Below are 24,568 nucleotides of genomic sequence, written 5' to 3'. Positions count from 1 at the left end.
AGGCTATCCCCAAATACACATCAAGGTCACCATTTACATAATACTAGTGACAACACGAAGCCAAATCACTATGATACATGACTCTGAAGCAGAGGCACATCCAGGAAAATGTTGGGAATGCAAAGCCATTTAGTGATAGTCTTAATGGGGTTTCAGGTGTTTATATTTCAGCTGTGCCTTGAGATTCTGTGTTTCAGTACTGCATTACTGATAATAATTATTGATGTTTATTTATTCTTGTTTTATTATTTGTCAATTCAGCAAGTTCTTTTTTTGAATTGAGGTGTAAGAATAGGATTAGGGGGCAACAAGGGAGAGAGTACAGAGACCAATTCTTACCTCCAAATTTACAGAAAATTAAATAAAACCTTTACTTGCTTAAATCCTTATCCCATGTCAAGACTGACCCTGCTCAACTGGCAGACATTACCTTAATACCAGCTTTAATTAGTCATTCATTCATTCATCTACTCATCCATTCATTCGCTCATCCAACAAATGTTATTGCGAGCCTATTGGCCAACTAACTGTCACTGTCTAGGGTGGTGAGAATGCACAGCTGAGTAGCACTGATTTCGAAGTTCTCAGAGTCTGAAATTTGGTGCTTTATATAAATAATCTCAGACTGAAAATTTGTGTCTTAAAATTGTGAAGCTTAGAAATGTGCTAATGGTCTTTCTTGAAGTGTACTTGAGAAGTTTTCAGAGGAAACCAACATTTAGAATAACTGATATATGAGCTTGACTAGCAGAGGTGAGAAGAAATAATATTTTAGAGAGTGGGAACGCCATGGTAGTTACTCTTCCTAGTGACCAGAGTTACCTCCTTCATGCATTTGCTATGCTGTGTTTGGAATCATTGTTGGTAGTATTTATGCAGGTGTGATGATTGGTGAAGGGTGTTGAAGGGCAAAGGGAAATTTAGAATAGAATATGTTGCCTCTTTTATAGCCTTGAATAATTTGTGCCTACTTCATACTGCCAGATATTTGGACATTGATTTGTAGCTTGTTTCTATCAGCTCCAGGGGTCATGTGCATCTTTATAGCTTGTGGATAACTGGGAGCTATAGGGAGAGAAAGATTCTGAGACATGCCTTGGCCAATGGATATCCTTCATTGGGCAGTTGGCATGGTTTCTGTAGCCAGATCCAACACCAACTAGGGCTTCCCTCGATGTCTATAAATGGCAGATTTTCTTAGAACATCACATTAATAGTAGCTCTGATAGATTGTTCATTTGGCAAAATGAACAGAACTTTCTAGTGTAAGCAATAAGATTATATTAACAATTTTAACACTCCTGCAAAATTTCCTCCTATGAACTTGTCATAGTCATGCAAAAACAAAATATAATTTATTTTAACTTCTGGAACAGAGATCAAAATTGGATTACTGTATATTTCCTTCTGTATGTGAATATAGAATGTGTTAAGCAAAGTGTTATGAAGGCCTGTTCATAAAAGAGAATGAGAGGTTGGAATGCTGTGGCAACATTTTCTTTTCTGGCTAATGAGATGTTACTATTTTAAGCATTAAACTTTAAAGTGTGTGGAATATGGTATGTTTCCTGCCTGAGGTAATGTGTATTAATTGACTTAAGTCTTTTTTATTGTAGAAATCTTTAATTTGTTGGTAAATGATGAAAAAGCATCTGATTCATTTATGTCTAGAATACCATTCAAATAGTCTGGTTATCCTTTGGCTCAGTTTTTCTTCTCCAGTGGACTTCCACGCCATGCCAATCTCTGGCATGTTCTTTAAAAACAGCATTTTACATTCAATGAGGAGTGTACAGCAAAGTAATTCAGACAGTTAAATGTTGACATTATTTATTTGTGTATATTGTAAGTTGACAAAAAGATAGCTTGATTGCTATGGGGTTGAATATCAGAGAAGAGTCATTATGTCCCACATGGGATCAGAAAGGTTTTTAGCAAACTAGGTGGTTGAATAGAATTTCTGCAGTTGAATTTGTCTGCCATTAGAATCCACTTTTCAGTGTGGGTAGAACACCTGTATAGAAGTTAAAGATAGGAATTTATTTGTGTCAGCCCTAATCCTCTTCCTCCGAGTGTAGTCAAGGCATACAAGTTGCTGAGGGGAAAGCAGAGCACTGTGGTGGGAAAACCCAGGATTTGACATCAGACAGATTTTGCCTCAATTTCTGGTTATACCATGTACTAGCTTGTGAACTTGGATTCTTATCCGCTTGAACCCAGGTCCCATAATTCCTATCTCATATGATTGTTGGGAAAATTAAGTTAATACACATAAAGTGTTTAGGACAGCAACTGACACAGTGCATGTTACTATTATTATTAATAGTGGTAATATCTATAAACCTAAATTCTCATGAGTTTTTGAACATATCGATCAAAAATACCTAACCCATGCCAGCAGCTTTCAGCATAAAGCCCAGGTGATGACAACACTTGGATTCTTGAAGAGTAGGTACCAAGTTTTCAATAAGTCAGTAATGATGAAGTTAATAAATGATGCAACGGAAAGAACAAAGAGTTCTCAAATGGAGTGAGTACATTTCATACTCTTTAAAATACTTAGGTGATAGAATAATGTAATTATCAGTGCAGAGTCAGGAGAATGCCAACCCATTTTCTAATCCTAGGGTCAAACTGGGGTGAAAAAAGAACATTTGATCAGGTATCAGGGGCTGCGTCTAGAGGATTTTTAATTAAAGTAAAAGATGGATTTTATATGCAAAAAGGGGTTTGAAAATGAGGGGCTATTTTATACCATTGAAAGGGATTCCAAACTTCACAATACAAGGGGAGGTGTTTGTTGTGACTTGTTTAGATGAAAGGAAATACTGCCATCAGAAAAATGGTATCATAGGACTTACATCTTGGATATGACCAAGGGTACTGTGGCCATGAGGCATCGTCACTGAAACCAGTGCAGCATTTTCAAAGAATTCTTGCTGGCTTGTCTGCTGGTTGTTGCCTCATCTTCAGGCACCCTTCCTGGCTTTCACAGGACCCTGCTTATATTTCTTTTAAAAAACCCATCTAAAACCTTCCCATTTGTCTGGTTGTGCTTCCTTTTGCTCTTCTCTCTCTGATTCAAGGAGTCTCTGGTTCCATACTTAAACTTCTACATGGATTTGAGGACTAAGACACATACGGTTTCCAGGTCAATAGCTGATAGGGTTATTGCTAGGAGTTAGTACCAAGAGATTGGCATTCTTTCCAACTAATTGGGATGCTCTGCTGAGTCACTTATTTTTTTCTGGGCTTGGGGCCCCTGCTCTGCAAAGTGAGTCTTAGTTTGCAAACACGTAGGTGGACTATAGCATTAATCATGTTCCTAAACTTTGGAAGAGAGAGCAGAAAATAAAATTCTTATTACACATATATTTTAGGCTATGGAAGTTGATCAGTGGTATACTATTTAACTTAATTTTCCCAATAATCTTGTGAGGTAAGCATTATTATTCTATAATTATTAGAAGGGTTAAGTGATTTATTCAAGGTGACACAATTAATGAAGGAGCTTGAGACCCTCTCTTTCAGCTGTCCATATCCATGCTACCTCTGTCCTTGAAAGAGCCATGAAGATATTATGAAGGCAGAGAGCATTAAGCTTCTTATTTCTTGAATATTATTTCATCCTAAATGATTATTCCTTTTTACACATGTCTTTCTCTTGTTCCAGTCACGCCGTCTTACATTAGAGGCTACAGATGTGTTATGGATGACTTAACAACTTTATTCTAAACTTTTCAGATTGCATCTCATATAGAAAAACATTCCAGATTCAATTTTCATTTTTTCATATTTCCTAAATGACTTTATCAAGCAATCTACTTTCCAGATTTGTTTTTATTTTTCTCATATTTTTCTAAATGTGCTTATCTAGCAATCAACTTTCTACATCCCATATGCACTGAACAATATTAGAAAATAAAATATTAAAACCAAAAGCAGAAAGTGGAGATTACCAAAAGTGAAGCTAGTCATAAATGTGCTATTTCCTCTGTAAATGAATGGAGGGTTAGTATATTTAGTTCAAACCATGTTTAGAATATTAACAAATAGGGTTCATAGCATGCTGTGCATAGTACATAACTTAAAGTAATTACGTAGTTGGGTATTGAACAGTTACATTCCAAATAACCAGGTATTTGATGTCTTTTGTTAAAGAGTGCAAAGTGGAAACGGAATATCAACCAAATAGTTACTATTTTATAATATAAGACAAAATGTGGAAACTAATGGTCATGAATTCAGCATGTGATGAAAGTAAATGCTAAATTTCAAAGGTTTTGAAAAAGTGACCTGGATATTGTCTTCATAATTTCTGATGATCTTGAGTGAGAAAACTCTATTTTTTAGCCAACATGTAATTTAAATGGGGCCAACTTGTTTTATTTGTCATTTCGTCAGATCTTGAATATATTCAGGAAAATATTTTATTTAACTGCTTGATGGATCTGATGATCTACTTTCTTAGAAGAAAATTCAGAGAGGACAATAGGATAGAATAACAAAATTTTAAGAATAAAAATGAACAAGTTTAATACCTTCCCATAGGAATTAAAGTTAAATATTTCATATAACTGATTGATCTAAAATTTTATTTCAAATAAGTCTTATCTCCTAGAGAGTCATATGGAATTATCTGATATTATAAAACAATTGAATTTACTTGAGATTCAAGGGAAGTTCAATTCATTGAATCATGAGATTAAAAGGAATCTTGTCGAGTCATTTAGTCTCTCCCTCTTTTTAGAAGGTTTCACATCAAAAATATACTATATATTTGAGAAGCTACTCTTTGTGATTATATGGGACTAGGTTCTTATTACATTTTCCAAAGTGCATATTTGTTTTTCTTTTTTAATATGGATGTCCCTTATCAAACTTTAAATTCCAATGGGGAAGGGAGTATGTCATATCTTCATATCCCTAGTGCTTCTATTTGTGCTTAGAAAAGCAACAAATGATGCTCAGAGAATCAGTGGTGCTTAGAAGCTAAATAAGTGGTTTCGAATTTTTATTTTTTATTTCTGTTTTGTTTTAAAATATTGATGGTGAAAGAGATATCTTAGCTCCCCTTGGTAACCAATTGTAGGTTTTTGCTTATATTTAATCTAACTATTCTGAATTGGAGAAAAAGAAAGATGTGATAGATATTTTTAATAAGATATATATGGCAGTAGTATAAATGTAATTCATGGTATGGGTGAAATTAGAGCCATATGTTTGATTAATCAACTTAAATCCTGCCTGCCAAAAGTGATCATGTACTCTCTTTATTTTACAATTATATGTTAATATGTCATCATCTGGTTATTCAACTAACTCAGGTTTTATGATGCCTCAAATGGGAAGTGTGCTGAAATTTATACTTGCTTAGTAATATTAACTATGTAAAAAGTACAATCGATGATTTAGAGAGCAAGGGGAAAAGTTAAAAATATTCACAGTAACTTAAAAATAGTCATCATAATAAATATGCTAATTATAAATCATTCATAATTATGCATGTAAAGAGAGACAGGTGAAGTGTGAAGGGTTTTCTCTCACTCTGTCTCATTAACCTATGGTGAGTTTATGTATATGATTGAGGGTGTTTTAGAAATCACTATAGAAATGTTATTAACCAAACTTACCTACTGACTAATTATTAAGAGTCATAAGGCTTGGGTATGATGGAATTTTATAATAATACTCACTTTAATTGAGAAGTGTTATTGTCAGACAAAAAGTTGTTTATGGTATAAGTTATGCTTTGTATCTACAATGACTGAGAAGTAATTGATTCATAGTAAATTGTCCGATTCTAGTAGAAACTGTTGAACCAAATTTAAATAAATGGATCTATAGCTATATATAATTTAATTAGTGAAACTTTGGTGCAGATAAATAAGACTTGAGACCATTTATAATTTTATTTTATAATCTCAATGTTTCTTTATGATATTTGGCTAAGATATATAAGGACAAATTGCAGTACTATGTTTTCGATGCAATACTGTGTTGTAGATGCATTTAGTTTATTTTCACTGGGAATGCTAGTGATCATTGACTAATTATCTTTTTAAACATTCCCCTGTGAAATATTGCTGGTCACTCACTCATTCATTTATTCAGCCATCCAGTGTTTAAGTTAATGAGCATTTATTGAGTAGGTACTATTTTGAGCAAAGTACTGAACTGGAACAATGGATGGAATCAGGTATTTTTCTCTTTTCAAAGAGGCTTGAATTTTTTTCCAGAAGAATGTACAGCCTGTATGTAGGCAGATTATACACAAATAATTTTTATTTACAATATAAACAATGTGCTTCAAGAAAAAAATTTAAAGGGTCTGAATATTATAAGTTGTGACTTATTAAAAAATCAGAGCCAAATTTTAATATGTAAATATCTCTTTTTAAATAAAGAATGACTTTAAAAACAGCCACTTCATTGTTCAACTTGAAATATAAACATAAGAATAATTCATAATGCTGCTAATTTTTTCATTGATGTGAATATTCCCTTTTATGCTTATTCTCATTTTAGATGAATGATTTTAATAAGATTACATAAGTCACATAATTTTAAAGTCATTCTGTTAATATATTATAGTATGCAATATGATATGTTTAAAGACTTTTCTAAATGAAGTCTTTAGGTTAATAATATGACATACTTTATAATTGGTATAGGCAATCTAAAGTATGTATGCTTTAGTATAAACTTAGTCATATACAAATATGTTACTTGGGAAGAATATACAGGAATATAGTAAGCTATAATTACTTTTTTGATGCTATGATTTGTTTCCTTTTTAATTTTTTAAAAATAAATATTAGGAGATGAAAAGCCCTGAATGGTTAGGCAGTCATGTGGGGTGTATTATTTATTTAATAATGCTACTGCTCCTTGGTGGTTTTTTACTTAGACATAAATTCCAAAGTAGGTATGGTGAAACACAGGTCTAGCTTTGCCTGGGGCAATCCTGGTTTATACTTATTGCATCGTGTAATTTATTAAGAACATCGACTTGCACTGTCAAAAGTGACCTGGTTAATATGATGAATGATGTGGTCACCACAGCAATAGAGCACATTGTGAGAGGTTTGTATGTGAACCAGCTGTGAAAGTTGAGAACTCCACCCTAGATTCCTAAGAAGCCTGACTTGACCAGTTACTATGGTGAATAAACATCTCACACAGTTTCACAGAATCATAGATGTCTAAATTCCCACACCTGTTTTCCTTGTGAATGGTCATCTGGCTTCTGCTTGGATACCACATGTGACTAACTTTAAATGACCACCTCCCTCTACTTCTGAACTGTGCCCTTAAGTGCTCAGGAGAGGGGTACAGCTGCAGAACCCTTATAAAAAACACTAAAGCTAATCATCCTTCCAGTGAAGGATCTCCTCCAGGAGTTCTTCCTTCTCCTATATCTTTCTATATTAGCTTCCCTCAGCTCTAGGTTTTGTCTCCTTACCGAAGAATTTGCAGATGAAAAGCCACCTTAGTGGGATTAGTTGTATTAGTTAGAGTTCTCCAGAGAGACAGAAAATATATACATGAAGAGAGGATTTATTACAGGAATTGGCTCGTGTGATTATGGAGACTGAGAAGTCCCACAATCTGCCATCTGCAAGCTGGACAGCAGGAAAGATGATGGTATAATTTAGTCCAAATTCAAAGGCCTGAGAACTGAGGGTCACTGGCTTTAAGTCCTGGAGTCTGAGGCTCGAGAACTAGGAACTCTGATATCTGATGACAGGGGAAGATTGATGTCCTAGCTCAGAAAGGAGGAGAAGGAATTCTCCCTTCTTGTGCTTTTCTGTTCCCTTTGGGCCCTCAAAGGATTGGATGGTGCCGGTCAACATTAGTGAGAACAGAGCTCTTTACTCAGTCTACTTAAACAAATGCTAATCTCTTCTAGAAATATCGTTGTAGACACTTAGACTAGTCAAGTAACACATAAAATTAATGATCACCCACAGGAGCACTTTAGAAACATGACAGTGTTTCACATGACAGTGTGACACATACCTGTGTCACAGTAGTTGTGTGGATACCACTGGCTTATAGTGGCTAAGGACTAGAGCTGTTTGATCTCCCGTAATGCACAGAATTGTCTCTTACACAGCAAGCCTTCTGAAAGTTCTCAAAGACATTCCTGTAAATGAAAAACCTTTTCATAATTTTTTGAGTTTGGAAACGAACTCTATGATACATTAAAAAAATTTTTTCCTTTGCCAACGAGAGACAATTGCTTTATAACCAATGAAGGGTGTTGGTGGTAGTAGAACATGTTTGTGAATTTTCCAAAAATGCAACTAACTACTATGTAAAATAATAAAAGACTATATTTTGTTGTGTTCCATATTTTACTAAGCATTATTCACTATTGTAACAAATCATGCTCCTGATGGCAAAGCTGCTTTTAGTACTTGAACAACACATGACGCATTGTGTCCATTGGCAGTTGTAGCTGTTCTCTTATTCTTTTCATGGCCTTCTTGTGAGGTGTGGCCTAAGCATTTACATTACTGAACTACTATTATTTTAGTACAAATGAATTTCTGTAATATCCTTGTATATTATAGTTAGAACATTTTGTTGATTTAATATATCTACACACACACACACACTCACATATATATGGGAGTGGTTAAGTTACATTGTTTATTAATCTTGTTTCTGATTAAAAAGAGTTGAGTCTCAGAGAGTTAAGCACCATTGTGTCCTTCCTGCCTTGGGAATCCACATATTGCCCTAACCATGGTCCTGAAGCTTAGCAGTTTAGGATCAAACAAGATATGACAGTGCCAGCAAGCCCTCACCATGTCTGTGGAGGAAAATTTAATCCCCTTTCTGTGTCTGGAAAGCTCAGATTTTCAGATAATTCTTTCACAGGGAATGAAATGTGGCTAGCTGCATCTCTCGCCCATTTATTTTGCATGTGGGGACATGCAGAAGAAACCAACATTTCCTTTCATGTGATGATTCTTTCAGTATTTGAATACAGCATCCAGTTTCTCCTCCTAGTTCTTCTATGAATATTTTCAAGGTCATGACTCATCCTTAGTAATGGAGGGAGACTTCCTTCAGACACAGGACATCGTACTTCTATTATTACAAACAACGTGCGCTTATTTATTTATTTGAACTGGTAATACCATAATAGTGTTGACACGTATTGCTTTTGAAATTGGCCAGACTCTACAAAGTCTAACTGTGGTTAAGCTATGCTTCCTTCAAATGTTGTATGATTAATTTTGTGATGCTTGGAACCTCATAGAAACCCTCAGAGATAGTCCCTTTGTAAACAAGTAGAGGAAGATGTAGCCCTTGGCCCATATGCAGCGCCAGTTGTCTGGCTTGAACTCTAGCCTGAAATGCTATCGAGGTAGTGGTGGAAATTGTGACATAATCCACATCGGATCCAAACTCGTGGTTCAGGAACAAAGAATCCACCTTTCCAAAGTTCTCACCTCGATGTCTGTTAACTGTTGCAGGTTTAGGGGTGGGAATGTCTTTGGACATAGTCAAGCAGAAAAGCAATATTTAGCTCCTGATCTGGGGTAAAAAAAAGAAGGAGAAGCTAAGGAGAAAATGGGTACTTGAAGGAAGTTATATGGAATACTTGTCAACAGTGTGAGTAATAAACAATTCATTCAGAAAGATACTTTGGCTCAGAAAATACATAAGCATTCTAATTATATAGTTATTTCACATCTATCTTACATGAAGTTGGCAGTACTTCAGAAAACATTACAAAAACAGATAACTTCTTTTTTTTTTTTAGCCTCTTTTTACAGAGTCTCTTGAAAAATAGTCACTTTCCCTCTGGTAGATTTGAATTCTTTTGTTAAACTTGATTTTTTTTTTCTTTTTACTGCTTTTCATTTTTCGGCATATTTCCTCATTATTTGTTTCTAAGTGTCAATAGATCCCTAGGACAGAGTACACTCACATTCCTGTTTGTGTAACATGTGATCAGAGGGCCTTTTCCACAAGTCAATTTTGTTTTGTACTGTGAGTTGCATATGTATACCTATTGTTTCTTATTTTGAGGTTTTAATTATTTAAGTAAGAAAGACTGACATTGATTAAATACCAGTGGTTTATTTATATTATTATTATTATTATTTTATAATCCTATGGCTTACTCAGTATACTGCTTTCTCTCTCTTTCTTTCCTTCTCTCTCTCTCCTTCCCTTCCTCCCTCTCTCTGTCCCTCCCTCCCTTTCTTTTTCTTTCTCAAAGACTTGTCATAATTTTATGTAGGCTGATGACTGCTTTGAGAAGCCCTCAGTGTTCTTCCATCACTAAATAACAATTTCCTTCTGTAATTTGAGAACTTGCTTTAAGCTTTCAAGTCAACATCCCTATCTGAGCCATTTACTAAAGATATGGTTATTGTGAAGGCCATGGTCAATTAAATGAAGAATAATTTATTTATTTGAGCACCTTGAAATCCTTAGTTAGTTTAGAATATTGAAGGAGCCCAATCATTGTTCCACGTGCTGGTGGGTGATTTTGCCTTCTCTAAAACCTATGTGTCCAAGTAAATTTACCTTGCCAGTGGATGGTTTAATTTGATTTTAATTATTCCTATTTGGCTCTATGAATCCTACTCAGGCCATTTTTGTCATGCAGTTGATAATGTAGTTTATGATGGTAGTCTAATTTAGTCTATAATGGTATTAGGTGATAATGAAAGAAGATATTAGGGACATAACCATTTTCATATTTAATAGAGAAGCAGTGTTTCTAAGTAATGAAGTTAGAAATCTAACATGCACATGTTAACTGTTTTAGAGATTTTTTTTTTTTTAGATCTAAGTAAATATAATGCTAAATGCCCCTATTCTCATTTATCTGTTAGATGCTTTGCTGTTTGCATTTTTGACATGATAACTTCTAGCATCATTTGACACAGTCCAAGAATAAGAACAACCAAACCCAACTAAACACAAAAACTAAGAACCAATAAACTTTGGAGGTTTGAAACTATAGAAATGAAGTAGTGTTTCTTCTCCTTGGATAAAGTAAAACCCATCATTATTTGAATGTCAAACAGCTAGCAATATTTGTGCCCTTTCCTTTTGAAATAAGGTAGGGACAATTTTCATCAATTTCTCAACCTTTGGTTGGAATATTAGAGATCACTTTAAAGTGTGACGGTAACATAAAGTACTTGAGATGACCAGCAGTATGTCTTTCAGTACTTTTGTGCTCATTTTAAAACATACTTTCACTGAATAATTAATATATGTCAAAGCACTTCAGTGTAGAAATAGGAGTTTCTCATTCACTCTAGGGTAACCAGTATAAATAGTTTCCTGTGTATACTCTCTCTATAGTTATATATAAGCATATATATATATATATATATATATATATATATATATATATATAATTTTATCCCCTAAGAATTAAATAAATGAGGTATACTACATATATCGTTCTCCAACTTGCTTTCTCACAAACATTATATAGCAAGAATATTTTTGCATAGAAACATGCTTTGTTCTTTCTAATAGATGCCTAGCATTACATTAGAAGTATGAACTCTGTGCTTGTCCTTAGCTTGTTCTTGATTGTTTTCCAAGTTGTAAGGCTGATGCAACTAGATGAAGCAAAACCATTCTAAGTGGCCAACAGAACTCTATCTGGTTTACCCGCTATTAAATGTCTTGTTGTCATTGTTTTTGATGTCATCAGAGATGAACAAACAAAACTTGTAAGTAAGCTAGAGTAGAAGATGATTTATTTTTCTTTTTTGGCTTAATTTTTTGTCTTATGATCCACCCCACCCCCACCCCCCGCCACCCCTTTTGAAATAACATAATGTACTGAGTCAAACAGATGACACATGCTTTAGAACCAAGACATTGTAGGTAAGACTGGTCTGGAAAACAAATCTGGAATCAAAGTGATCACAGTAATCAAGCACATTAACTTACCCTCTTACAATCACTGTAGTTTTTAGCAATTCATGAGTATGAGGGTTGAAACATGGTTGGGTTAAGGATTAAGAACGGATGAACAGGCTGAAGATATAAGCTTAGTATCTTATGGTACCCACATGGCATTCTTGTGTTTTTCTTGCCCTGCTGTATAAAATGGAAACATTTAATTTAGGCTATCAGCCTTGTCTTTGGTAAGTGATTCAGGAGACCTTGGTTCGCGTGAACCTTTAGCGATCATAAAGGCATGTAAAACTGGATGACTACATCAGATTATGCAGGGCCGCGGGGTTCAAGGAAGAAATAAGGTCTGATTAGATAGGAAACACAGAGGTGTGGTGTGTACTGAGCGGCTGGTTTTGATGCTATATTATGTCATGTCATATAAAAAAGTCAACCTGGGAGTAGATTAAAACCAAAAGATTACATGACTAAATTTTTTTTTGGCGTAATTTGGTTCTTAAGTTTGTGAGAACATAGACATATGTGTGGTGCCAGCAGAATGAGAAGGAAGAGTTTGAGGAAACTAGAACTAAATGTTGAAAACCAGCATATAGTCAGTTTCTAAGATGGATAAGGGACTTTTATTTCCTGATTATTTCGAGGGGTATTGAGGAAAGGGATTCCTTTATCAAATATTTATGCTGTTTTTTAAACAAGTTATTTGATATTTTGATATCCAAATTTTAAACTATTATGTACACTTAAAACATTTAATTTTAGTTTTCATTTGTTTAAAGAACTATGTTGTTTGTTATCAACATTTTCCAGCTTAAAATTTTCTGAAGACTGTAATTTTTTTCTTGCCATCAAAAACGAGTATGACCATACTGTGAAGAATTCTCTTAACTTTATAGTTCTGATTTTTAGGGAAGTGATAAAATATATTCTTAGAAGATAAGTATATAAAATATCCTTAGTTGTCCAAGGGCAATTATGTTCATTATTTATTTTACTTTTAAAGTTAGTAAATCATTAGCTATTAAAAATTAGAATTATCACTAATTAATAGATAAGGCTCTATATTCAATCATTTAATTAATGATTATATTTTTTTCAAAAGGATTTGGCAAGTAAATTATTCAGTTTTAAAGATTTAAGTCAATCATAAAAATGTTAATAGTCTGATTTTTTTAACTTTAATTTTTAAATTTTTTCAATTATAGTTGATAGTCAATATTACATTAGTTTCAGGTACACAGCATAGTGGTTAGACATTTGTATAAATTACAAAGCAAATATTTTTTGCAGAATTTTATATTGCTTCATGAAGACCAGAAATGTACCTAAGATTGGTGATTAGGAAATTTTAAAAATGTCTATTCTTTTATAATATATAATTAGAATATTTGAGAAAATTTCTCCTTTATTTTTATTTTTTATAATCAATCACTAATAACTGACGTTTGAGGGATTTGAGAGTCTCTCTGCCCTTCTCTGTGTTTACTGCTTTTATTGCAGACACCTTGTTGATGACGTATCTGAGCGAGATATTTGCATAGAATGTCTTTTCCTGGTCTTCTAGCTAATGTGTTTATGCATGGAAAAAATTAACATTCATAAATGTGTTTATTTCTATTTATGATTAAAATAATTCTAATGTCTTTATATAATGGTGTCCTGCTTTACACACTTGAGACCATCAAATTTTTAAACCTCGACTTATTGAATATACTTGATTTACCTGCGTTTTGCATCGACGATGTGTTTGTTGCAAACCATACTACTATTCCCACATTCACTGTTAGAATTCATTTTAACAAAGGGCTCTACTAATTAAATTATTATTTGAGTGAGAAACCATTTCTTATTCATGGCTTAGACCATTACCAAAGGGCTTTACGGTAAGTCCATTGTTCACACATAGAAATAAAACCAGCATTCATCCCTGTGTTACCAAATACATGGGCACGTGTCATTATTAATTTTGTGGTGTAGCTTTCATAGGCTAACCCAGGTATTTGAGATGTGACAATGCCTAATATTTCTCCGATCACACAGAGCTCACAAAGAGTGTTGTGGAGGGATATCTGAACAAATTATAGTGCAATAGGATGAGCATTGTTAAGGATCATGTGAAAACATTCTTTAGGACATAGATGGAAAGAATTAGCCAGAGTAAAAGAGTTGTCTGTACTCCAAACTACTGTCTTCATTGGGAAACAGCAACTTGTAACCCAAATTATTTCTTAGTAATCACTAAATAATAATTAAAATAAAAGAACCATCTATTAACTGTTATTACATTCTAGGCATTTACAAATATTTAATTTCCATCTCTTTAAGATTGGCATTATACTGAAATATTTTACCTTGTTAAATAAAGCCTTTTCTCCAGAATCAATAAGTCAAAAAAAAAAAAAAGTCTTAAAATGTTATTAGCACCTCATGGCTTAAATGTTTGTTTTATTGCTCAGCATATACTTTATGCTCTTCTTTGCTCTTGAAAAGGCATACCTTGTTTTCATGTAATTTCTACAATATGTACACTAAGTGCTTAAACTCTCATTATCTGATCTACATTTGATGAGCAAGCTATGTTAGTACTTTGAACCATTCTCATTAGCAAGCCAATTTTGACAGCACTTTCAAGTATATAGACCTGTATTATAAATGCTAGGGGAGGTTTAGAAATGTAATGGGAGAGGTGGTCCCTGTTCTTATCCTTTGTGTTATTAAAAATTGGTTTTTAACATATTCATGGGATGGTTTATATGTGGTCCTCTACTTAGAAATTAAATTTAGGTTTTAACAATCTTTTTATTAGCATTTTTATCTACTAAAAATTGAAAATTGCACAAAAAAGTCAAGTCATTTAACATTACTTAAGCATACATTATAATTAAAAATATTTGGTAAACTCATTAGGTATCTAGATATTTTTCTGATCAGAAAAAATGACTTAATCATTATAAGTAGAAAGTTTGGAAAGACTGTGCTTTGATTAACTGGAGACCTTCCATGCTTCTGTGTATGCAGCTCAAGGTTACTTTAACTTTTTTGATAACTAGATCATACTTTGAACTCACAGTGTGTTTTGTTTATGATCATTATAAACCTTATGCATCTTCTCCTTTGATCATCCCAAACCCTAAGGTTTTATGAGAGGCATACATTTCTGTTTTTTTCCCCTTTACCTTAGTTTCTGGTTTTTTGAGTTGGATTTCTGAAAGCTTTTAATTTTAACGAAGGGAAACCTCTGTTAAATCAATGTTGACCCTCTATGGCCCATGCATTTACTTTTTTATTGACTTTAACAGGAAACTGACAGGATCATGATGAATTGTCAGTTGGTTTTATTAAAATTATCAGTGGAGAGTGAAATGGATAGAGGAGGCTCAAACATTGATTGGAGTTCAATGTCAAATATTTCTTTTTGTTATAAAGCCAGTCTTTTTAAAATTTCGATCTTTTGTTGTTGAACTATGATGAGTCCTGCTGCTATTTCAGCACATGTAAGAGATTTTTTTTTTTTTTATGATGGTATAGAAAATGTAGAAGGAATGATAAATGGCAAGGAAATACCACTTACTCTTAATACTTTTTGTCAGAGTTATATTTTGTCCCATCAAACATACCTTTCCTCCAATGAGTTCAATTATTATTATGTGGCATTGTTATTTTACAGAGGAGGACTAGCAAGGAAACTTCTGGTGGATGCCAAGGAGATGGAGTAGCACTCTGTATTTTGTAGATGATTGATGGGTTTCATCTCTTGAATTGTAGACGTGGACACATACAGGAGAGCAGGTCATTTGAGGCTCCTTTCCCTCCCTGATAACTACATAAATTTTAAGAATCATTATAGATAGTTGAATTGTTTGTAAATATATATCAGTTTTTATTTACTTCGATGCTGATGGACAGCCCCCCCCAGCCCCAAAGCAAATTCTTATTTTATTTTTTGTTTTATTTTATTTTATTTTACTTTATTTTTAATTTAATGTAATTTAATTTAATTATTTTATTTTACTTTACTTTTTACTTTATTAAGTTTACTTTTATTATGGTGACATTGATTAACAAAATCCAGTAAGTTTCAAGTGTACAATTTAACAGTGAGGCATATATATATATACATATATATATATGTATATATATATATATATTTCATTGTGTGTTCACCTTCTATAGTTAGATTTTTTTCTGTTACCACATATTTGACCTCTTTTACTTCCCCCCTCCTCCCTCCTCCCTCCCTTCTGGTAACCACTAGTCTATAGACCATGTCCATGAGTCTCTGTTTGTCCTGTTTGTTTGTTGCTTTTTGGTTTATATTCCACATATAAGTGATATCATGTGGTTTTCAACTTTTTCTGACTTGCTTATTTCACTTAGCATGATTATCTCGAGGTCCATCCATGTCACAAATGGCAGTATTTCATTTCTTCTTATAGCCAAGTAATATTCCATTGTATACGTACCACATCTTCTTTATCTAATCATCTATTGAAGGACAGTTTGGTTGCTTCCATATCCTGACCACTGTGAATATGGTGCTATGAACATCGGTGTACAAATATCTTTTTGGATATAGGTTTTCAAATCTTTGGGGTAAATAGTAGAGATATTGCTGAGTCATATGGTAGATTTAAATCAGGGGGGCGAATGAATAATATGACTAATTGGTTTCTTTTTTGTTATTCGGATAACTTGATTAAATTAGGAATAGCATATTTTCTAACATAAGAAAAAAGATCTTGAAGTTCCAGTTAAACAGGACAACTTGAGCAAATGTGTTTGCCTCTGCTCCCAACTGAACACTTCACTGAAACTAAAAAAAAAAAAAAATAAATAAAAAGGATAGAAACACATGTGGGCAAAGAGCATTAAAGAGGATTGGAAATGCCTTGCATTTCTGGATATTATAAATTGGAAGAAGGGGTAACTAGAGCAGAGAGAGTTGAATACCTAGTGCTTGCAGAGGGAAGTGCCAATAAGCTGGAACAAATTTATGCTTCAGAACCTTGGAAAAGACAGGAATTGGCAATATTAGATACTGCAGAAGCTGAGAGGGGAAGATGGGGCAAAGCAGGGAATTAGTTAAAAATCTGAATAATATATGCTAGATAGAACTCCCCATGCCCCATTTTCCTGTATGAGCAGACAGCTGATTACTAGAATGCTTCTACTCTTAGTCAGAGATGAGGTTTATTCTATGGAGACATTAAACTAAAGCAGTCTAGACTTGGGAACACCATGCTCAGCTGAGGTTAGCGCCTGCATCATTAACGGTGAGCTCCCTAGCTCTCTTGTGCCTTATCTCCGATAGCATTGGTAGATAAGCCTCTAACTCTTAAATAGGAAATTAGTGAGATCTTATTTCCTGGAGAAACTGGCTTTGATATTTGAAGGATTGGCTACCTGCTTGCTCACCCTTATTAATTGATAAGTTACAGCTCTTGCCCATAGCATTTCTAGTCACTATTTTATTTTCTTGCTCTTAAATATATCTAAAGATCACCAAGTATTTGGAGTACACTACAGTGAGAAAGAAACAGGCCACAACAAGGGGCAAGAAGACTAAAAAGAAGCTTAGAGAAACTAAATTAATAGTTAAGGAGCAGAAGAAATGACTCTAGTAAACAAAAAATAAAATTAACTTAGAGAAATAAGAGAATACATTGCGCCCATGAAAAACAAAGTAATGCCATTAGAATCAGAACAATTGAAATAAGAAAGACCTTGTGGAAACTGAGGGGGAAAAAAAAGCAGAAACAAAATTAATCAATAGAAGGGTTTGACCATTAAAGCATTAAAGGAATATCCTAGACAATATAACATTAGACCACAGAATATCTAACTGATGGTATTTTCATTAAAAGAGCAGAGCAAATGAAAGAAAAGAAATTGTCAAGATAATAAAAAAATGAGAACTGAGAACTGAAGGACACAAGCTTCCACATTCTAAATGTGTAACTAAATTAAGGCCAAGAACGTCATCATGAAATGTCAGAACTGTAGACATGAAGACAAGATTCTAAAGGCCTTTAAATGAGAAAAATAAATGTGTTGTATACAAAGGATTAAGAATCCAAGTGACATAGGTTGCCCCATATCAGTATGGAAACTAGAAGTAAAGGAAAATCAAAGGTCAATAGCTATTTGACATGTCTAGAGAAAAATCAACCCAAATTGGAGCAAGGAGAATTGAGGGCCCCGGGACAAAGGATTACTTAATATCTGTGACCCTAGGAAAACTGGTATCTTAAGTGGTTTTAAATGCTGGAGAGTTTGTGAAGAATGTAAGCAAAGAGAAAAAAAGAAGTGATGATTAAATCCAGAAAAAAACAATATAAAGTTTTACAGAAAGGAAATATCACAGCACACTATTTGGCTCACTAGAAAAAAATATATAGTGACAATAATGCAAATAGTGTTCAATACCATAATAGGAACTTAGAGAAGTAGAGTTATATATGTGTTTGAGTTGTGCATGCCTTTGCTCTTACTAAGGAATAATAAATTACCAAACATAGTTTTAATTACGTTTTAAGATAATTTCCTAAATGCATAAACTTTTTTGAATTTAGCTATCTATTAAAGAAAACACTTCTCAAAGGAAAGGGCTTTAATTCAGGAGAGAACAAATAATATTAGTAAACTTTTAAAATCAGGTTGTTTTGAGAAGAAACAAATTATTTTGCAGTGGGTAGCTATTTCAGAATTTTAAATGGTGATAATATATGAATTAGGGGGTATCGTTTAAGTAAGAGTACTTTGACTTTCACAAATAGTAATAACCATATTAGAAAAAAAACCTTCTGGAAAGGACATACACATACGCAAACCTAATGATATATTTTTGGTGACATGTGATGGTTTAAGAAGAAAACACTGGATCACTTTGGGAAATATTCCACACTATTATTTGATATAGTAGTTCATTGATGAGCAGTTGATTAAATTGCAAAACAAAAATCCATATGAGAAAATACCAATGAGAACTGGTCTCCATGAGCGAATCTTCATGGCAGAGGGAGGAGTGATTTTTATGACAAATGAAGCACTGTATTTCTCATTGCTAGTTCAGCTAATTTCTATTTTAACAATAGCAATTTTAAAAATTGTGAAGGTTTTGGTTTTTATTCTAATCAGCACCATGCTGGTTATGGGCGAAGAGGTTCATTTAAAATTTATTTTTCTGCAATATGCTTGATTGTTAATTTCTAGGTCAGTATCCAATCTATCAGAGTTTCATGGGGTGATAATTTATGCTTATAATGGACAGTCTATTTAAAACTGTGATGAGGTCACCCCATCTATAGCAAGTAAAGTACCGAATTCCACTCTCTCACTTACTCAGAATCACATCACATTAGAATTTGCTAATATCCCATCTTTAATGACTGTGTTTTGGTCAAATAAAACTTCAACCTTTTCATAGCCTCATTTATCACAAGTAGTTCACATTTTATTAATCGTGTGCTTCTCTCCAGGCAAATTGAATTGTTTCCCTCCCATCCATCCCTCCCTCCTTCTCTTCCTTTCTTCCACAAGTAAAGGAATGGTTTATTTTTTCCAGGAATACTTTCCTCTATTATTTTTTTTGGATTTGAGGACTCTAATCTTTTATCATATTGTATATAGTATAGATTGTAAGTTTAACTGAACACTTTTTTCTTGATTCCAGATATATTTTATATCTGTTAAACTGTTTTCAAACTGCAGCTGAATTCATTTAGCACATTTTTCAGCAATAAGCCAACAATAGAATCAGAGAATGAGATAATTTTAGGGTTAAATTGGACCCTAAAAGTATTTACTCTACACTCATCAATTTCAAATAAAAAGAATTATTTTTCTTAAAATTGGGACATTTTCATTTCCCCCACAGATTATAGTGCCAAACTCACCCATCTAATTAAATAATAAATATAATACAATTGATTTATACAGTTTAATTAAAATATCAAATAAAACAACCCCATTGTTATTAGATTCAATAGATATGAAAATGTTAACTTGTTACGAAAATTTCTGTTTGCTCTTGAATCTTGTTCTTATTAAGGTCTGGTAAAAAGCAGTCAGTTTGAGTAGCTCTGCTGTAGTCTTCTAGACTGACGTTGTGTAACAAACTTTCCATTTTTTTGTGCTGAATTAAATAGATCTTATATATTGGCTCGGCAATACAAATGATTGGTTGATAATTTTATATCTGATTTTGTATTATTAGACATGTTACTTATGCCATTTGAATATCAGATTATATATGTTAAATTTGTTTTGTAATATAAATGTCTTAATAGTCAACTCATCAACAGTTGCCTTATTAATATTTGTTATGGGAACTATTATATGCTTAAGAGATCTATGACGGCATCATTGAAGACATATTATATGTGGACATATTTATTATGTAATAGGCAAAATATGTGCTGCGTATGTATGTGAGATCATATATACTTAGGTATATATATATAAAATAGCAGCTTTTTATCGTGTGTGTGTGTACACACACACACACACACACACACACACACACAAAACACATAGATAATACCAGCTTTTTAGCACCATCTTACCAAGGACCTGTCATTAAAATGGTTTCAGCCACCATTTCCTCTTTTTTTCTTTTTTCTTTCTTCTCTGCTATCTTCCCACTTCACTGCTGGTTGAATCTTTTCGCTGTGTTGTCATGAGTGTGCCGTAACTGCCAGTCTCTACCTGTTGTACAATTCCAAGTCCCATTTTGTGTCCAGCTCATGGATCAGTGGGGTTCATATGGAGTCCCAGAGAGATTGAGGCTCTTGGCTTTAAATAAGAACGTTTAGGCCTTAGAAAGTTCCACCTCTTAACAGGACTGTAAATTTGTGTCTTTGAATGCTATCTTACCTACCTTAGAGGTTTGCTTATTTAGTGTGAGCTACCAGGTGAAGTGTTTGGGAAGAAAAAGATGGAAAAGACATGGACCCTGCACCTAAGGAAGACTTAAAATTTAGTAGGAGAAGACACATGAATAACTTGTTAGCAGAAGCTATGGCGGAAGTCTTTATAGGTCAGAATGAGGATGTAAAGTAGGGAGTAGGCAATCTATTTGGGGACCAGTTAAGAAAGGCTTTACTAAAGTGGCAGCACGGGGCTGAGGGAAATGATGCGGTAGTAGAGGATGTGGGGATTCCGTGCGGGGGATTGGGTGTGCAGTGTATTCTAGGGCAGATAAACCTGAAACAGGAACTGAGATATGAAGATGAAGGAGATTTGGGTTTTGGAGGTACATGTTTATGCACTTCCACTTTCTATAGCTTGAGTGATGGCTTACTGTTTTATGCTGTTTTGAGACCTCTAAAGGAAGAACCAAAAGGGTTCTTTTAAGATTCAGCTGGAGGCAGCATGGAACTACCTCTCTGTGGTATTTACCTGGAAAACAAGGACTCATGCACAGTAAATAGACAATTAAAATTTTGTAGATAGTTGTCTATATTTTAAAAGGCTTAGAAAGATCTTTAGGGAAATGAAAAATGTCTGTGCTTGGGAACACACTAGATATTAAGAAGGTGTGTTCAAACCTAATTTATTTAGAGTGTATCTGATGAATTTTTATCCAGTTAGCCCAGGCAGAAACATACCCTCATTAAAACTGAAGTAATTTTTATATCAGGTGTTTGATTTTCATACTTAATGACTTTATAGAAATGTATATATGTGTATTTTTAATTTTCATGATCAATTTCAATATTTTTAAGGCCTATATAGCTTTTCAGAAATGGAAACTTAATACATTCCTTTATATTCACAGGCAATGAGGATTCAATTTATGCCAGCTTAACCCGAGGAGTTGAGAATTCAGATGGAACAAAGAATGTCTTATACTTTTGTAAAGGTGGAAGGCAGGAGATGTGGTTAGGGGTAGATTAGTGGACAGTCAGCAATATTGTTGGAAGTTTAGGCAGTGGCTGTACTAAGGCAATGAGCTTTATTTCTTAGGCTATGAGAGACCTTAAAGATTTTTAAACATGATGGAGGGTATGAGTGGGAAACGAGCATCTTATTTATGCTTTAGAAATATAAATCTAAGAGTAATGTAGGTTACATTCATTTTATTTGAATTAAAAGTGATTCATGTTTCATGAAAATGAAACTCCAATACTAATAGAAGAAATCAAATCCTAAGCGACTAATTAAGACTCCAGCGGCGGTACAGAGGAGGGATGCAGGGACGTGTCTACATGGTTACTCGTTTTATTCATTCAACAGATAATCATTAAGTTCCAACTAGTCCCGAGGTACAGATATCATGGACAGCAGTGCAGACCTGGTTCCTGCCTTTACGACACACACAGAGAAGTCTAAAATAGCCTCTGTTTAGGTGACTAGATGGGAGCTGATGTACTCAGCACTATAGGAAATATGAGGGAAAAAGAGGCTGGGTGTGACTTTGAGGAGTGTCTTCTTAGCAGTTGCAGATGACAGTTTTGGACAAGCTGAGCTAAGGTGCTTTGGAAGTAGCTGGAAGACTTTGGGTTGAGAGGTCTAGGTCAGTGCTTCTTAAATCTTAATGTGCATCAGAATTACCTGTGTTCTTGTCAAAATATAAATTTTGATGCAGTAGGTTGGGGTGGAGTCTGAGATCCTTCAGTTCTAACAAGCCCTGGTGTTAGATGCTGCCTGTCCATTGACCATACTTGGAACTCTGGAAGTGTAGTTGAAAAGCTGGTTAAAAATGAGATGGCTACTCTCTGCTCTGGGAGACTGTGCATGTTGTTTCTCTCTCTGTCTCTGTGTGCATGAGTGCATGAGTGCATGAGTGTGCATGCACAACACACACACACACACACACACACACACACATTTCAAGCTTTAGAAGATACTTATAAACAAACTCTTTGGGAACAGAACCACTTATAGTTTGGGGAATAATGCCTGCATATTTATATGTATACATTCATTTATAATGAAATTGCTTTTGCAGAAAGTCCATAATCTCCAGGTCATCTGGAAAATATTTCTTTATGTCAAACATGGACAGAACACATTTTGTTGACTTTACTTGTGGTTGTCAAAGGGGAATAATGAACTCGTATTTACCGATAATCATTTCCAAACCACACTTTATTTTTAGGTGTTGACTTTTTAACTCTAATCCATAAAATCTGAATGGTGGTAAAAAGAGAAAACAAAACGTCCATCTAATATTTTTAAGGAATGTGTTTCTGTGAGGGAAATACTGTGTGGTGTTTGATGCCTCAGGGAAAGAAGTTAGTGAATGTCATTTGTGGAATAAATATATGTAATTGCATGTCATGTTCTGAGCCTGCACTGAAAAACAGTAGATGATATTGGTTTTTCAATATTTTATTGCCGAACAGCCCAAACAGTTGAGAAGAAATCCTTAGATTTTTATTCTTATTCTCATATGTTACATTTATTCTTAGATAAGAATAAGGATGAGAATACAAAAAGGGCTTTTCTAAGATGCAGAGAATTACAACGAGGTAGAGTTTCTTCTAGTAGTTTTTGAAGTGTTGAAATCCAGTCATCATTTATGTACTAACTAGGCATTTGACTTAAGTCCATCTTTTCATAAGCATTAGTTACTTTTGTAGTGACTGGTGAACATTCTTTTTGTTCTGAGCATTGTCCATATAAATTATTGGGCGAAAGTAAGCAAATATCACTCTCTTTCTAATGGGAATATTTCTCTGATTGGAACTTCCTTCTTTACTGTTACTTTGGGAATGATGTCTGTGACATTGAAGATACTTTGGGATTAAGACTTTTCTCAGTTGGATTTATATAGTTTTATTTCCTTTTACACTTGTTCATTGACTCTACTATCATTTAACAGGGAAAAAAATCAATTGCATAAAAGAAGATAAAGATGTTTCAGTCTCATTAATAGACCAAATTCTCATTAGGGAGACAACTGTTGTGTAATGAAAGGTGCTTAGTGTCAGAAGACCTGGATTAAAATCCTGGCTCAGTTCCTTGCCAATTAGAACCATTGCAAAGCTTTGGTCCACTTGGCACTTAGATGAATACCGCACAGATAAAATGTATTTTTGATATAGTAGTATTATTATGCCATGAGAAAATATTCTCATGTAGGCAGTACTTATAATGAAGTGCCTCAGACTGAAAAATACGTGAGGAATAAATGGAATGATAAGTATTTAAATATCTCAGTTAATGGCATGGAATGCAAATACCTAAAAAAATGTCAAATTAACAAGTTTTTAAACTTTCAGGCTTGAAGTTGGTGCTAAACTGTAGGTCAATGCCAAGACGAAAGTTCTGTAAAACTGGATGATTCATGGATTCAGAGGGAGGAAATAATGCAGAACTTTAAGGAGCTATTTAAATATAAAAAGTGACTATTTTGACCAACAATATCTTTTTTTTTTACACATATATATTTACAGTCCTCCCAAGTTATTAGGTCTTTTGTTTCTCTAGCATAATTACATTAAATTTTACTTTCCTGTACTTTTCCAGGAGAAATCTTTATTTTTGCTTAGATCCTTATTAAAAATAATTTAAATATATAAAGCCTTAAAGAAATTTACTTAGATTCATAAAACTTATAGCCACTTATTTTCTACATTTTTAGACACCAGAAAACAAATGGCTAGCTTGTTCTTTCTCTACAGTTAATGCGTATGTGTGTGTGTGTGTGTGT

General features: G+C 33.8%; 1 protein-coding gene across 2 annotated transcripts in view; it reads left to right on the top strand.

The window, feature by feature from the left end:
• Nucleotides 1-24,568, top strand: part of GPC6 (glypican 6) — a 974,073-nt gene that overhangs the window by 51,156 nt on the left and 898,349 nt on the right. The window lies entirely within an intron of this gene.

The sequence above is a fragment of the Rousettus aegyptiacus genome, unplaced genomic scaffold, assembly GCF_014176215.1.
Source record: "Rousettus aegyptiacus isolate mRouAeg1 unplaced genomic scaffold, mRouAeg1.p scaffold_m13_p_11, whole genome shotgun sequence".
Lineage (NCBI taxonomy): Eukaryota > Metazoa > Chordata > Mammalia > Chiroptera > Pteropodidae > Rousettus > Rousettus aegyptiacus.
This window is presented reverse-complemented; position numbering and strand designations above follow the sequence as displayed.